The sequence below is a fragment of the Macrobrachium rosenbergii genome, chromosome 31 (assembly GCF_040412425.1).
Source record: "Macrobrachium rosenbergii isolate ZJJX-2024 chromosome 31, ASM4041242v1, whole genome shotgun sequence".
NCBI classification, from domain to species: domain Eukaryota; kingdom Metazoa; phylum Arthropoda; class Malacostraca; order Decapoda; family Palaemonidae; genus Macrobrachium; species Macrobrachium rosenbergii.
Window position 1 is genome coordinate 31,317,884 of NC_089771.1, and position 14,085 is coordinate 31,331,968.

General features: G+C 36.1%; 1 long non-coding RNA gene across 2 annotated transcripts in view; it reads left to right on the forward strand.

Moving 5' to 3' along the window:
* Nucleotides 1-3,497, forward strand: part of LOC136855512 (uncharacterized) — a 576,042-nt gene extending 572,545 nt beyond the window's left edge. For both annotated transcript variants that reach the window (XR_010858053.1, XR_010858052.1), the window contains one exon: nt 3,467-3,497. This is a non-coding gene — a long non-coding RNA (uncharacterized lncRNA). The remainder of the gene's footprint in view (nt 1-3,466) is intronic.
* The last annotated feature ends 10,588 nt before the right edge of the window (nt 3,498-14,085 follow it).

Consider the following 14,085-nt stretch of genomic DNA (forward strand, 5'->3'; position numbering starts at 1 on the left):
TATACGTTCCGTTTTAGTATATTGCGTTTTTTTTAACTCTTGGTGATCAAGAGATCAACCTTCGTATTTATTCTGTGCGATATATTACCAGATTATATCGTTTTGCAAAGTTGCATTGCTCATGTTTTCGTCAAAGGAAGTCGAAAGCTTCATATTAAAGTGATTTATCCAGCTCTCTTAGAATTTCTTAAAATAATTCCATAGCAATAAAGAAATCGTATATTTTTCTAACTTGCAATAAGTATTCCTCACTTCTCTGTAATAAAATATAGCAAAAGAAAGTGGTTTAAGATCCGGAAAAAGTGGATTTCCCGCCGCATTCGAGATTGGGGTAAAAGAGATTTTCTCATACCAGAAAGGAAGAGTCATCAAGTGGAGTTTCCTTAATCCATTTCCCCTCCCGAAAATATTACTCCATTTTCTCCTTCTCCTTCTACCTTTCTCTTACGGCCAAGGATTGCTTTTATTATCTTTTAAAATGTTGCCTTACTTTTCAGCACATTTTCAACGGTTTTTAGTTTGAAATTATTATTATTTTTTATTTGTTATTTGTTATTGCGCCTAGGATTGTTTATCCAAATTTTTAAACAGTAATTTTCTTATTTATTTTTTTTTTATTTTGTTCAGCGTGTTTTATATGCTTGCGTAGCGTCCATATCACTTTGTTGTTGTCTTGTCTGCCCGCGTTCGATCCCTGGGCGAGGCGAGAGACAAACCGGTATGGGAGCAATTCCCTCCAGATTCATTACTCCGTTAACCTAAGACCAGAATTATGAACCTGATTCTTAGTCGGCTGATTATGGATCCCTGCTGGGAACGAGAGAGAGAGAGAGAGAGAGAGAGAGAGAGAGAGAGAGAGAGAGAGAGAGAGAGACACTCCGTCAAAATGTTGACCACCATATATTTCAATTTAGAAAGATGAGGATTACGAGATCAACTTCCCCCCATTTGGTGGTGAAACAATTCATCAGAGACTCTCTCTCTCTCTCTCTCTCTCTCTCTCTCTCTCTCTCTCTCTCTCTCTCTCTATGAAAAGAAGAGGCACAGCCCCGTTCTTTATTGATTTTCCTTATACTCTAAACCCCAAGCAAACGAGATTTCCCATAAACAATAAACCCCACTTTACCTAAATTGAACAAAACAAATAACCCTCTTTGAGTGCTCAGTTTCCCCTCTCTAATCTTCCTCCAGGGAAAACCACCATTCTCTACTAGATCGATGGGTGTTTTATTATAACAGTCAAAGCCAAGGCCGAGAGAAAGAGAAGGTCTGCTCACTTCCCCACCATAGATCCCCCATGGTAGGCGGAGCTTCGTCTACCTCCTAACTGCGTCAGCAGGTGAGTTGCCGTTATGAGCAGGTACCTCCGAGATACGTCATCGCTGACGTAGTTACCCCAGGTGGGAGGCGACTCCGCCCAATTGGGTCTTGTCTCCCTTGGTTTTTTCAATGCAGTTTCCCCGTATGGGGGTAGCGCTGTCTGTGCACCTCACGCGGTGCACTGTTGGCATTACTTAAGGTTCTTTGTAGCGTCCCTTAGGCACCCTAGCTGCGACCCCTTTCATTCCTTTTACTGTACCTCCGTTCATGTTCTCTCTCTTCCATCTTGCTTTCCACCCTCTCTTTACAGTTGTTTTACAGTGCAACTGCTGCGAGGTTTTCCTCCTGTTACGCCTTTCAGACCTTTTACTGTCAGTTTCCTTTTCAGCGCTGAATGACCTCATAGGTCCCAGTGCTGGGCCTTTGGCCTGAATTTCCATTACAGAATTCCCGAATATATTATATGCGTGTGTTTGTGTGTGTGTATATATATATATATATATATATATATATATATATATATATATATATATATATATATATATATATATAATCAAATGTATTATATTGCATTTTAATCCCCAAGACATGCAAAACCAATTAAACTAAATTTACGAAATTTACCCAGGTTAAAAAAAAGTAAAAACTGAAAACGTCTCCTCCCCAATTCCCTAGAAACCTCCCAAGCGAGTCCTTCGGGTTAAGGCAACAGCACGTTTCGAGGGCCCGCGTGATCACCGGAAGAGGCTTATATATTCCGCCCTGTTCCAACTTGGTGCATTTTGCGACGCTGCAACTTCGTGCATTCCGCCTGACGTTAGTCCGGCTTTATTGGCGCCGTAAATTCCGGGTCACTACGAGGAGAAGTCCTGCCTTGCTTCCTTCCCGGGCTGAATTACCTGGTGACTCGTAAAAAGTCAACTTGGGCTTTGTTTAATTTCCTTCTTTAAGCTGGAACTGCGCGTTTAGGAACGAGCTTGGGAACGAGCTTGGGAACGAGCGCTAAGCATCATGGTTGGGTGTTTTTTGCCGCGTGAAGTGGTTAACCAGTTTTCTTTGTTTGCTTAGGACATATCTACTCAAGCCTGCTGGAGGAAGAGAGACAATAAATAAGATAGGACTTTGCCTTAGCATAGAAGAAGACTGTTGTAGTTTGCTTCAAGAACGAGGACAACAAATTATGATAAGGAAAAACCAAATATTCTTGAGGTTCTTGTAAGCCAGTTTTTTTTTTTCCGCTCTGCTCACAAACTTTTCACATGACTGAGTATTCCTTCGACCCCCAGCTGCAGCCTCTTTCGTTCCTTTTACAGTACCACGCCCCTTCATATTCTCTTAGTGTCTGCACCACCCTCCTCTAACAGTTGTTTCAGAAATTGCAACTGCTTTGAGAGTTTTCCTCTGTTACCTTTTTTCAAACTTATCTACTTTCAACTTCTCTATCGGCGCTGAGTGACCTTACATGTCCCACCGCTTGGCCTTTGGCCTAAATTCTATATTCAATTAAAAAATGACTACTTGTTAGAAAAGCCACTTGACCTCTGGATTTTTTTTTTTTTTTTTGCAATAGGCTTCAATGTTGTTCCTATAAAGTTCCCACTCTGTTGTCATTCCTGTATCTGCATTGCTAGAGGTTCTCTACTATTATTTTCACCGAACTTCTGTATCAATATTCATCCAATACAAAAGGCTTTTTCAGTCTCCGAATACAGAACTATGAAACAATTAGCATGGGATTGTTATGGATGTCAAGGCATCCTTTTTCCTACATTACTTAAGTGTTCTTTGTCTAAGGATTTCTATATTTAATAAGTAATCATAGTCATTGTCATTCTGCCCAGCTAAGAAACTTTGGTGTATATCTCCTAACTCTCATGACTAGAGCTAGTAAGAACCTAGCCACTAGTTTATGAATTTTATCGGGTTACAGAGTTATTGAGCAAATTCTAGAAAATTTTGTGTGGTTACTAAATTATTTAAAGTTGATTATTACTATTACCTTTTTTTAATTGCTATCCATTAACTTCAAAAGACTCAGTGATTTTACTTGAAATCGTAAGGTTTCATAAAACATTCGCTTTGTGTTGTGAAAATTTATGTTCAGGGAATTCTGGTTATCTCACCCAAATTATTTCTTTTATTCCAGGAATTCAGGAATTCAAGACCGACAACCAAAAAGGTAAGTGACTTTGCAAAGCCTCGTTGACATGAGCTGTCAAAATCCAGGTATGTAAATAAAATTAACTGTAATTATTAGGATGTAGTCACAAGTCATTAATGTTAATTACGACCGCACGCAGACACTTAAACCCATGGCATTCCGAACTATAATGTACACGGTTTATTAATACCGCTTCCTCTTAACTTGAAACGGAAGATAGAATCAGCTTGTAATCATATTACGTTCAAATTTGATCCCGTCCCTGATACTTCCGAGTATAACATTCTGTTCGAGAATCACTGTAACTTATTTCAGGGATATTGATATTATTCAGTAATTAACTAAGTGTGGATCTCTCACCAGGTAAACAATTTTAATACTGAGTATCTGTTCTATTTAGAAATTAAGAAGAAGCTAGACATTACAAAAATTATGGTAATCGTGCTGTAGTAGGAATAACTGTAACGAAAGGACAGATGACTCCAAGTTCGTTTTCACAGATATATAAAATATGTTTTCCCTTAGAAAATTTTATTTACGAAATTTTCGCCCATAGAAAATTTTATCTACGAAAATTTCGCCCAAACGTTTTTATAAATAGTTGGGTATGAAGTTGAAGAAACTATTTTACAATTATTTTATATATAAATCAAAAAGTAAACATTGTTAAAAATATCGTACACAGAATGAAACACTGAAAAGCTTTGAATAAACTTAATTTGATCCGTGTGCTCAAATTGAAATGAGAGCCAAGATAATTTAGAAAATATTCAGAAGCTCGGTAAAAGAAATATTTAATTGAAATGGGATGGCAACACCTTTGAGAAATTGCAGTGCAATTGTTCATTCTAAGTAGTGCTCGAACGGTTTTAAATTTGTCGTTAGGTATTGTTTTTTTATATTTTTCTTAGTTAGGCTTTGGCTTCCACATAGTATTGTACAGGAAATTTGGCTGAATAAGGAATATTTTGTATAACGCGGCGCATAAATCATATAAATTCATTGCCCTAAAATGGAAAACTGCAGTATCTGCAGAAATACAAAACTGAGAAAAATGATAGATACTCCCTTGCCTTACTACTAATTTGTAGATACTGCAAACAGGACCCCTAAATACGTGGAAAGCATTTGCAGAATCATTCTGAAAACTGCAGTAACTTGTGTATTAGTGTTTCACGAGCCTGTAGTAGGTGCATATCTCAATTTCTGAAAATTCTGCAGATAATGCAGTTTTCCATTTAAGACAGTGCAGTAACCCGGAGAGGATCTTCTACCTGGTTATGGTAGATCTTATGGTTTTTTTCACAAATTCCTAAGATCAAAGAGCCAAGATTCCCTCTCTTATCTCCGCTCCCTGGCGTTCCGTTAATCAGTGGTTCTTAACTTTTTTCAGTACCCGTTCCCTGTGATATCAGAAAATTTAATCGTACCCCCATCCAATCTAAATACGATACAAACATATGAAAATGGTTTGTGATACAAACCTTGCAGGCTGTCATGCATCGTACCCCCAGGTTTAAGGTTTAACCCTTTTTGGGGGTACAGGTACCCTAGGTTAAGAACCACTGCCTTAATCGTTGAATACCAATGTAGGTGCTTTCGAAGAAGAGGGGAAATGAATTCCTCGGGTGTATCGTCATTGTCATAGAGAGAAAGGTTTTCGAAAGCTTCAACTTTCACGGAGGGCTTTCTCTAAATATAGTCCATCTTATCAGTTCTTTTTTTTTTTTTTTTTGAGAGAATGCGAGCAAGATTTTTTGAAAGATACTTTATATAAAGCCCTTAATTAAATTATTATTTAACAATTCCGAAGAATTTGAATTAAAGCGGTTAATATGTGTCATAAATTTTATGAAGTCAAAATCATTCTTCGTACCTTTCGAAAAATTAATACATAGTACTGTTATTTTTCATATATACATTATATATATATATATATATATATATATATATATATATATATATATATATATATATATATATATATATATGTACATACATATACATTATATATATACATACATACACATTATATATATATATATATATATATATATATATATATATATATATATATATATATATATATATATATATATATATATATATATATATATATATATATATATATATATATATATATATATATACATACATACACACACACACACACACATAATATATATATAAGGAAAATAAGGGAGGTTGAAGACATGAAATAGTTCTAGAACTGTGGAGATAAGAAGACAGGATAAATAGTTCCCCATAGATAGATAGACAGCTAGATAATAGATAGACATAGAGCAAGCGTCTAGTTGACGGCGGGGTTGAAGAGCAGCCGAGTAGATTGGCGTTACATCATAGCCACTTCTAACGCCGCCTCCTATTCCATGATATTGTGTAAGACAGAGCACCAAGAGATTGCCACCAGATCAGGAAGCCCCGGTAGAAGCCATGTAGAAATCCCTCCGCGTTCCTTTTTGTAGAATAAGAATATGAATGTCATGCCGTTCTCTCTTATCCGTTATTGAATGGTGTTTATCGTTCTCTCGCGAATGGGAGTTGGGGCTATTTTGATTGGATGGCGATGATGGTCCAGATTCTATTTTCGAGGGATTGAAGTAAAATGTACAGATCGAACTAGCATAGATATATTGAGAAATATTTCCCTAAACAATTTTAGTTTGGTGTTTTTGCGTTTGATTTACATTCTCCACTTGTCGAACATTTGTTATAATTATCTTCAAAATTCTGGTTACCTTTTAACATTGGTGTCCAAATTGAATGCAGATATTTAAGTGGAATAAAGCACTTTGGAGGCTTCACTCTCTGGAAGATATATCACTGTCGCCTATTAAATATAAGAGAGCAGAAATTTCTTTCAGAAAACACGAAACTTAAAAAAAACTGTTTGATTAATAGACACAGTTATCGATTTCTGTAAGGTAAAATTTATTTACGAGATAGTTTGAAAAATAGGCACACTAATCGATTTCCAAGATGAATAATTAATTGAAATAGAATAAGCGATTCTTAAGTATTGCCAGATGCTGGCGTACTCTGGGAAGCGAATGGAGATTCCCAAGAGGAAAAATTTGAATGAAATAAAACAAGCAATTCTTAAGTATTGCCAGATGCTGTCGTATTTGCGGAAGCGAATAGATTTCCAAGATGAAAAATTTAATTGACGAAATAAAATAAGTAAGTCTCATAAAATAAGTAATTCTTATGCATTCCCAGACACTGGCGTACTCTAGGAAGAGAAGCGTCAAGTTAATGACCCAGAGTGAGAGCCGCTGTTTCTCAAGACTACCCATAGATGGCAGACCAGTCTCTCCCGGCGCCTTCGACCCAAGACAGGTTGGAAGAGAGGCTGGGGAGAGAATTACGGTCAATAACTTTCTTTTCTTTGACTTTTTATCAATTTCACCTGTTAGAAGGTAGAGTTCACGGTCGTGTGTGTGTGTGTGTGCGTGTGTGTTTGTTTTAGATCTGGACAACCGTATTATTTTGTAAATAAAACTGTGGCCCGGAACTACGTCAGAATTTCAGTGGGAAATGATTTTGTCAGTATTAGCCATCGGAAAAAATTTTTGTCACGTTTTCGTATATAACCGTTATTATTTTCAAAGAAATATAATGTTCTTTTAAACTTCATAATATGATATGAGAAAAGTGGAAATTAGATATATATATATATATATATATATATATATATATATATATATATATATATATATATATATATATATATATATATATATATATATATATATATATATATATATATATATGCTACACACATATTATAAACATACATCTGTACGTAATATATATTTCTGTTTGTATAATGCCAGTGAAAAGTAAGCTTATCAGTGGAAACTGTAAACATTTTACCTGGTATCATGAATCGGCTCAAGAAATTTTATACGGTTTTTATTTTAATTAGAGGATACATGTATTTAAAATCCCGAAATAATATTTTGAGGGAATTTTACATTTCCAAATTAGTTACAAGACTGTTGCATCACGTAGAATATAGTCAGGTTTCTTTTATTTTTAATAAAAGCTGATGCATCTCGCTACGAGAATTTTATAATGTCACAAAAAACAAAGTATTTTTCATTAAAGCTTTTGGTAATTCTCTAATGTCTTGACGTTTAAGCGCGACCACTTCATACTCCTTTCAGTATAAACACCTCTTAAACTTACCTTCCGACCGACATTATCCCAACAAAATCTATAAAGAAAAGAGGCTTAAACTCTCGAAGCTTGTGTTAAGCATCTAGGGTTACGCTCGGAGGCTTCAGCCTCCCATCATCATCTTGATAAAAGCGGAAGGGCATTGCCTTTCAAGGGCGACGCCAGATCACTCTGCTCGGTGCAACGCCGTGTGAAGTCTGACACTCTCTCTCTCTCTCTCTCTCTCCTCCCGGAGGCACTCGGCTGAGGACCCGACCAATCAGCGACTTCAAAGTCGCTCTTCTCGAGTTCAGTGGGGGCGGGGCGGCATTGACTATCCAAAGGGGTCAGGTGCCATTTTGCAGATGATGGGGATATTTCTCTGAGAAATTGCTATATGGCTCTTTAGGGAATTAGAATGACAGCAGTTATGTTTGTTTCATAATTGCAGTCAGTGGGCCTTATGCGGTGCACTGTGAGCATTACTGAAGGTTCTTTGCAGCGTGCCTTCCTTAGGCCCCTATTGCAACCCCTCGTTCCTTAGCCACGTCCTTTCATATTCTCTTTCTTCCATCTTACTTTCCTCAACCATCCGCTAATAATTGGTTCATAGTCCAACTGCGTTGAGGTTTTCCTCCTGTTACGCCTTTCAGACCTTTTACTGTCAATTTCCGTTTCAGAGCTGAAAGACCTCACAGGTCCCAGTGTAGCATTCGAACTTCTATATATTCAATTCATAATTGAATTGTTTTGAATTTGTGTCTTATTGTTTCTTTTAAAAGAGGCGTTACAGAAATTTAATATCCTTCCGCAGGACAAAGTGCAGGCTGTCAGAATATATTTTTGTGGAAAAAGAAAGTGGCTGAGGTAATTGAATGCACTGAGTTATTTGGCGTTCATTCTCAGTATTAGTACTGTAAACATATATCAGCTCTTTGACAAAACAAGTTCCTTTTAGAAGAGCACACACGCTAGTATTTATATATATATATATATATATATATATATATATATATATATATATATATATATATATATATATATATATATATATATATGCATACCTATTCACTTTTCAAAAACACACTTGTCTCCTTTTTTTATAAAATGAAAGACTATTGAGAAAAGTAGTTTCCGTCTTTTAAACAGTAATCCTTAAGTAAAATAATCTTTACTGAAACGAATTTGATGTGAAATGCTGGTGTTTAAAATGCTCGAAATGGCTGATTATTTTTCAACACCGGCTGATATACATTTCCAGCAGCCATTGTTGTCCCGGTCGGTTTAATCCTCGAACTGTGAACGTGATCATTATCTATATCTAGTTAAAGTTGCTAATGAACTGAGGCATATATACAGTTGGTATGTGTGTGTGTATATATATGTATATGTACTTATATATTTATGCGTATGTATGTATATATATAAATATATGTATGTATGTAGTATGTTTATATATATATATATATATATATATATATATATATATATATAGTATATATATATATATATATATATATATATATATATATATATATATATAATGTATATTGTTGTGGATGGTGGTAATTGTTGGGAGAAGTATTTAAGTGAGGAACAAATACATTCCTGCTCTCTGCTGCTGCTGCTGCTGCTGAAGTCTCCTGAATTTCAGCTGTATCGGTTTTGTATTTTATTCCCTCATATTTATTTGTTTTTCACTATTTCCTTTTCTTGTCTCTCTCTCTCTCTCTCTCTCTCTCTCTCTCTCTCTCTCTCTCTCTCTCTCTGCTGATGTCTCCTGAAATTCGGCTGTATCTTTTTTATGTTCCGTTCCCTCATATTTATTTATTTGTCACCTTTTCCTGTAACTCTCTCTCTCTCTCTCTCTCTCTCTCTCTCTCTCTCTCTCTCTCTCTCTCTCTCTCTCTCTCTCTCTCTCTCTTCAGGCTGATTTCCCTTTGAACCTCTTGAGTTTATAGTTTTGTTGACTTTTGTCATAAGGTTTTCACCCAAAGATTTAATAATAATAATAACATAATAATAATAATAAATGTAATAATAATAATAATATGTAATAAATACATCCTCTATTTCAGCTCAGGGCCATATACATGGAATATACAAATACAATACAATCTCGATACATAAGATGTGATAAAAATAATTATCGCCAGTAACACAAAGTTGCTGAAGAAACAGAAAAAAAACAGAATACATAATAATGGTAATGACAGCAATTATGCGGAGAATAATAGTAAAAAAAAAATATTAGGAAAAAAAAAGAAAATATTATCTGCCGCGAAGTTATTGATAGCTGCGAATCAGGTGCCGTGTGAAATTGGCAGGCATTTGCTGCAATAGATTAATACGTTTGAAGCTTTCGAGTGGAAATAGTTGGTGTAGCTTTGATTCCGGGCTACAGTTCATTCGTGATGGATTTCTCTGCGCTTCGGGAATTGGTGCTTCATTTTAATCGAAGGTTTTGGTGATAAATGTTAGTCAGTGGCTGGTCTAGATTTCGGATTCATCCACAAATTGTTGTTTATCTGATTTTCTTGCTTTTAGTTTTCTGTAAAAGAAAACTATTGTGCCGGCTTCGTCTGTTCGTCCGCACTTTTTTCTGTTCGCACTTTTTTCTGTCAGCGCTTTTTCTGTCCACCCCCAGATCTTAAAAACTACTGAGGCTGGAGGGCTGCAAATTGATATGTTGATCATCCACCCTCCAATCATCAAACAAACCAAATTGCAGCCCTCCAGCCTCAGTGGTTTTGATTTTATTTTTGCTGTTATAGTTAGCCATAATCGTGCTTCTGGCAACGATTTAGGATGAGGGCCACCCACCTGGCTGTGGTTAAAGTTTCATGAGCCGCGGCTTATACGGCATTATACCGGGACCACCGAAGTTGAAATATTTTCGGTGGCCTTGATTATACGCTGAAGCGGCTGTACAGAAAACTTGATTGCGCCGAAGAAACTGCGGGGCAATTTTTACTTATTTTTGTTTTTCACTTATTTACTACTTGTAAAACCACGGGTTGAGGTTTAAAACATGTATTCTTAAAACAAATTTTTTAGAAAACAGAATGCCAGCCCAAGATTGACGTGGTTGACAGTTTAATGTAATGAAAAGTAAAGACGCCTTTGTAGACAGAATAACAAGAATTTCTCATGCTTGGAAATAGTCCAGGATTCAAAAGTTTTCAAATCAAACCAAAATATTTGTAATGAATCGTTGAAAAGTGGAAACATAAAAAAAGGACTCCATATGTTACTCAGTGAAGACTCGGTGATTTGCGTCGCAAAATGAAATGGTAACAGAAAAATAAATAATAATCAAACCTGGGAAATCACCTGATTTTTGAAAGTGCGAAAAATGAAAGCAACAAAATTCACACATTTACTGACATGACCATAGATCATAATAAATGGAATCATGTTCATATCCATAATCTCACCTGCTCTTAAATGACTTAAGGTTTGTCCTGAGCAAGAAGAGCCCGTGCTGGCATAAAAAAAAAAACAACAACATCAAAGCAACAAAAGCACGCAGTCAAAAAAGTGACCAACCTTTTTTTTTTTATCAGAACAGTCAAAAAGTGACCAACTTTTTTTTTTTTTTTTTTTTTTTCATCAGACCCGTTCCGGTCCACCAAGAATTTTGCAATGACGTCCCACCATTCCGAAGAGCCGCGAAAAGCAAGCCGTAAGAAAACTTGGGATATCGTATTGACAACTGCGGAGAATCCTCGTGAGACCTTTGCCACCTTGGGTCATTCTGCTTGGGCGCGCTTGGGCCTCGCTTGAAGGCATTGCAGGATGAAATTGCATTTTTTTATAAACTGGCAAGTGAGTAAAATAATGTCTTTTATGAAAATGAAACTGTGTATTATCTTAACAGTTATATATATATATATATATATATATATATATATATATATATATATATATATATATATATATATACATATATATACACACACACACACATGCACACTGTATATATAAGGGTATTCCATTTGCCTACCACGAGGCTATCCAGTTTCTTACTGATTCAGCAAGGTTCCTTGGCAAATTTTTTTCCGATCTCGAGAAAACCTTGGGTCTTTGATAATGTTTGTGGTGTTTGTACATTTGTCTGTGACAACCGATTTTACTAAAGTGTAAATTACTTTCATAATTATTTCGAATTATTTCGTATCAGAACCGTCAATATCCTTGGTGTAATCCGCAGAATATCTGTACTCTCTCTCTCTCTCTCTCTCTCTCTCTCTCTCTCTCTCTCTCTCTCTGTGGGAACAGCTTTATCATAGATGACCTTTGCATATATATATTTTTTAATCCGGTTCTCTCCGGTATAGCCGGATTAAATAAAGAGAGAAAAGCCTGGATGATATGATCTGAGCTTTAGATAGAGGTCGTAATCTGTCAGATTTTGTTGATAGATAGAGTGAATAATTATCATTAAATTTTCTGGTTGTTTGATGTTTTATTGCCTTATTGTATTTTCAAAAAATTTCATTTAATTTTCAAAAAAACAGAGTTAGAACAATTAAAAATTTATTGACTGATGCATTCGTCTCTTATTGATAAAAACAAGGTAAAAATATTTCGTCAAATGTCCAAAAAAGGAAGGAAAGGTGCACTGTTGTAAAAGCAAAAAAAAAAAAAAAAAAAAATTTGTTAGCAAAAAATTACCCTCAGCAATCAGACTATTTATAAAAATCAATAGAATAAATAGCAAGCAGAACAAGATACAGAATGAACACCTAATGAACCTTTGAAAACAGTCGGAAAAGCACTAGCGACGGGTTAAGACAGAGAAAGACCGCAAACCTTTCCCACGCCCCTTCGAAGAGTGTAAACCGATTATCAGACCAAAGTCCACATCGCTCTGCAACAAATCCCTAGGTAACTCTTGTTGCAAATTGCTTTTGAATTTATCCTCGGCGCGTCCAGGCTTGTGATTGGCCGAGGAGGATTCCTGTAATAACGCAACAGAGCCCTTTAAGTCATTTTTACTCGCAGCTTGTGTGGTCTGTTCAGAATTGGGGGATGGAGAGCCATGCTTGCATTTTTGAAGTATGTAACGTGTTTCCTTTTTTTATTTGTGGTTTTGCATTCATTTCTTCATTCCTGTAATGGAAGTCAGTATGTTCTAAAACTGATAACGGTCTGAGCGTTAAACCTTCTTTATTTTCTTGACATGTCCGTGAAAATTCTCTCTCTCTCTCTCTCTCTCTCTCTCTCTCTCTCTCTCTCTCTCTGTATTAGGAGAGAGGCATACCTGAATGATTTTGAAGTTGCCTGTGGAAATTGAAAAAACAGAATGACAAAAAGGAAAGCAGATACTTTGAGGTTTTAGAAAATTATATGATTTGTTGAAATATTTTGTGAAGAAGGTGATTTCACGAGTATGATGAGATAGACTGCAAGTTTTGTGAAGAAAGCATGGATTGCTGTTAGGTTATGTTATAATATGTTATAAGTGGGTTAGTGAAAGGTATTAGAAGGCTTTCTTAAGTATATGTGGCTGTGCAAGTTATTTTTTTTTTTTGGCTGGAGTAATGAAAGGAATAAATGTTATCATAGCAAGTATCACTCCCACCCCCAAGGTCATGCTTTCACCCCCCTCCCCACCCCCCAGCAGAGTGACACATTTAATCCTCCTCCCCCTGCCAGGACAGTAGAGTGCCAATCAATTCTCCTTAAAGTGGCGCACTGTAGGTACTACTAAAGGTTGTTTGCATCACCCTCTTTTTAGCCTTTTACTTTACCTCCGTTCCCTCTTCCTTTCTTCCAGCTTGCTGTCCAGCCACTCCAACTTCCTCTTTTCGCTGTCTTAAAAGCTGATTGGCTGGAAGTTCCCCAGTGCTTGGCTGTATAATTTTCTTAAATCAGTATTGAGTAAAAATATATGCCAAAAATAACATTTCTCGCTGATGTTTTGAACTGCCAAAGGAAACTTAAACCAGACAATGATTAATGTTGAAACAAATTTAATTAATAATATCTGCCTTTGTGAGAAACTACATACCTACCCTTCTGTAAAGAGGGAAAGACCAGGGTTTTCTTTAAAGAATTCTAAAGCAAAAGTTAAAGCACAAATATAATCTCGAGTAAGTACCTGCGAAAGATGAACTCCTAAGGTCACAGCTGTCGCCATCACCTGAGTGTCTGTTGCAACAGCAGCAGCACTGGGAAGCCTCGCATTTCCAGGGTAAAATATCACAGAATTAAAGACGGAATAGCAAGGGAAAGTACGAACATTTTGAATGTTGTAATAGAGAGAAAGCAGAAAATAAACAGAAAGTAGATGCTAACAATTGCCTCCTCCTGTGGGGAATTCGAAGCTTCAGCTACTACAGTAGCAGGTCGACGCTTATTCCGCTTAGCTACAGAGAGGAACCAGTCAGTTGGAAACCAGATATGCCGCTGTATAT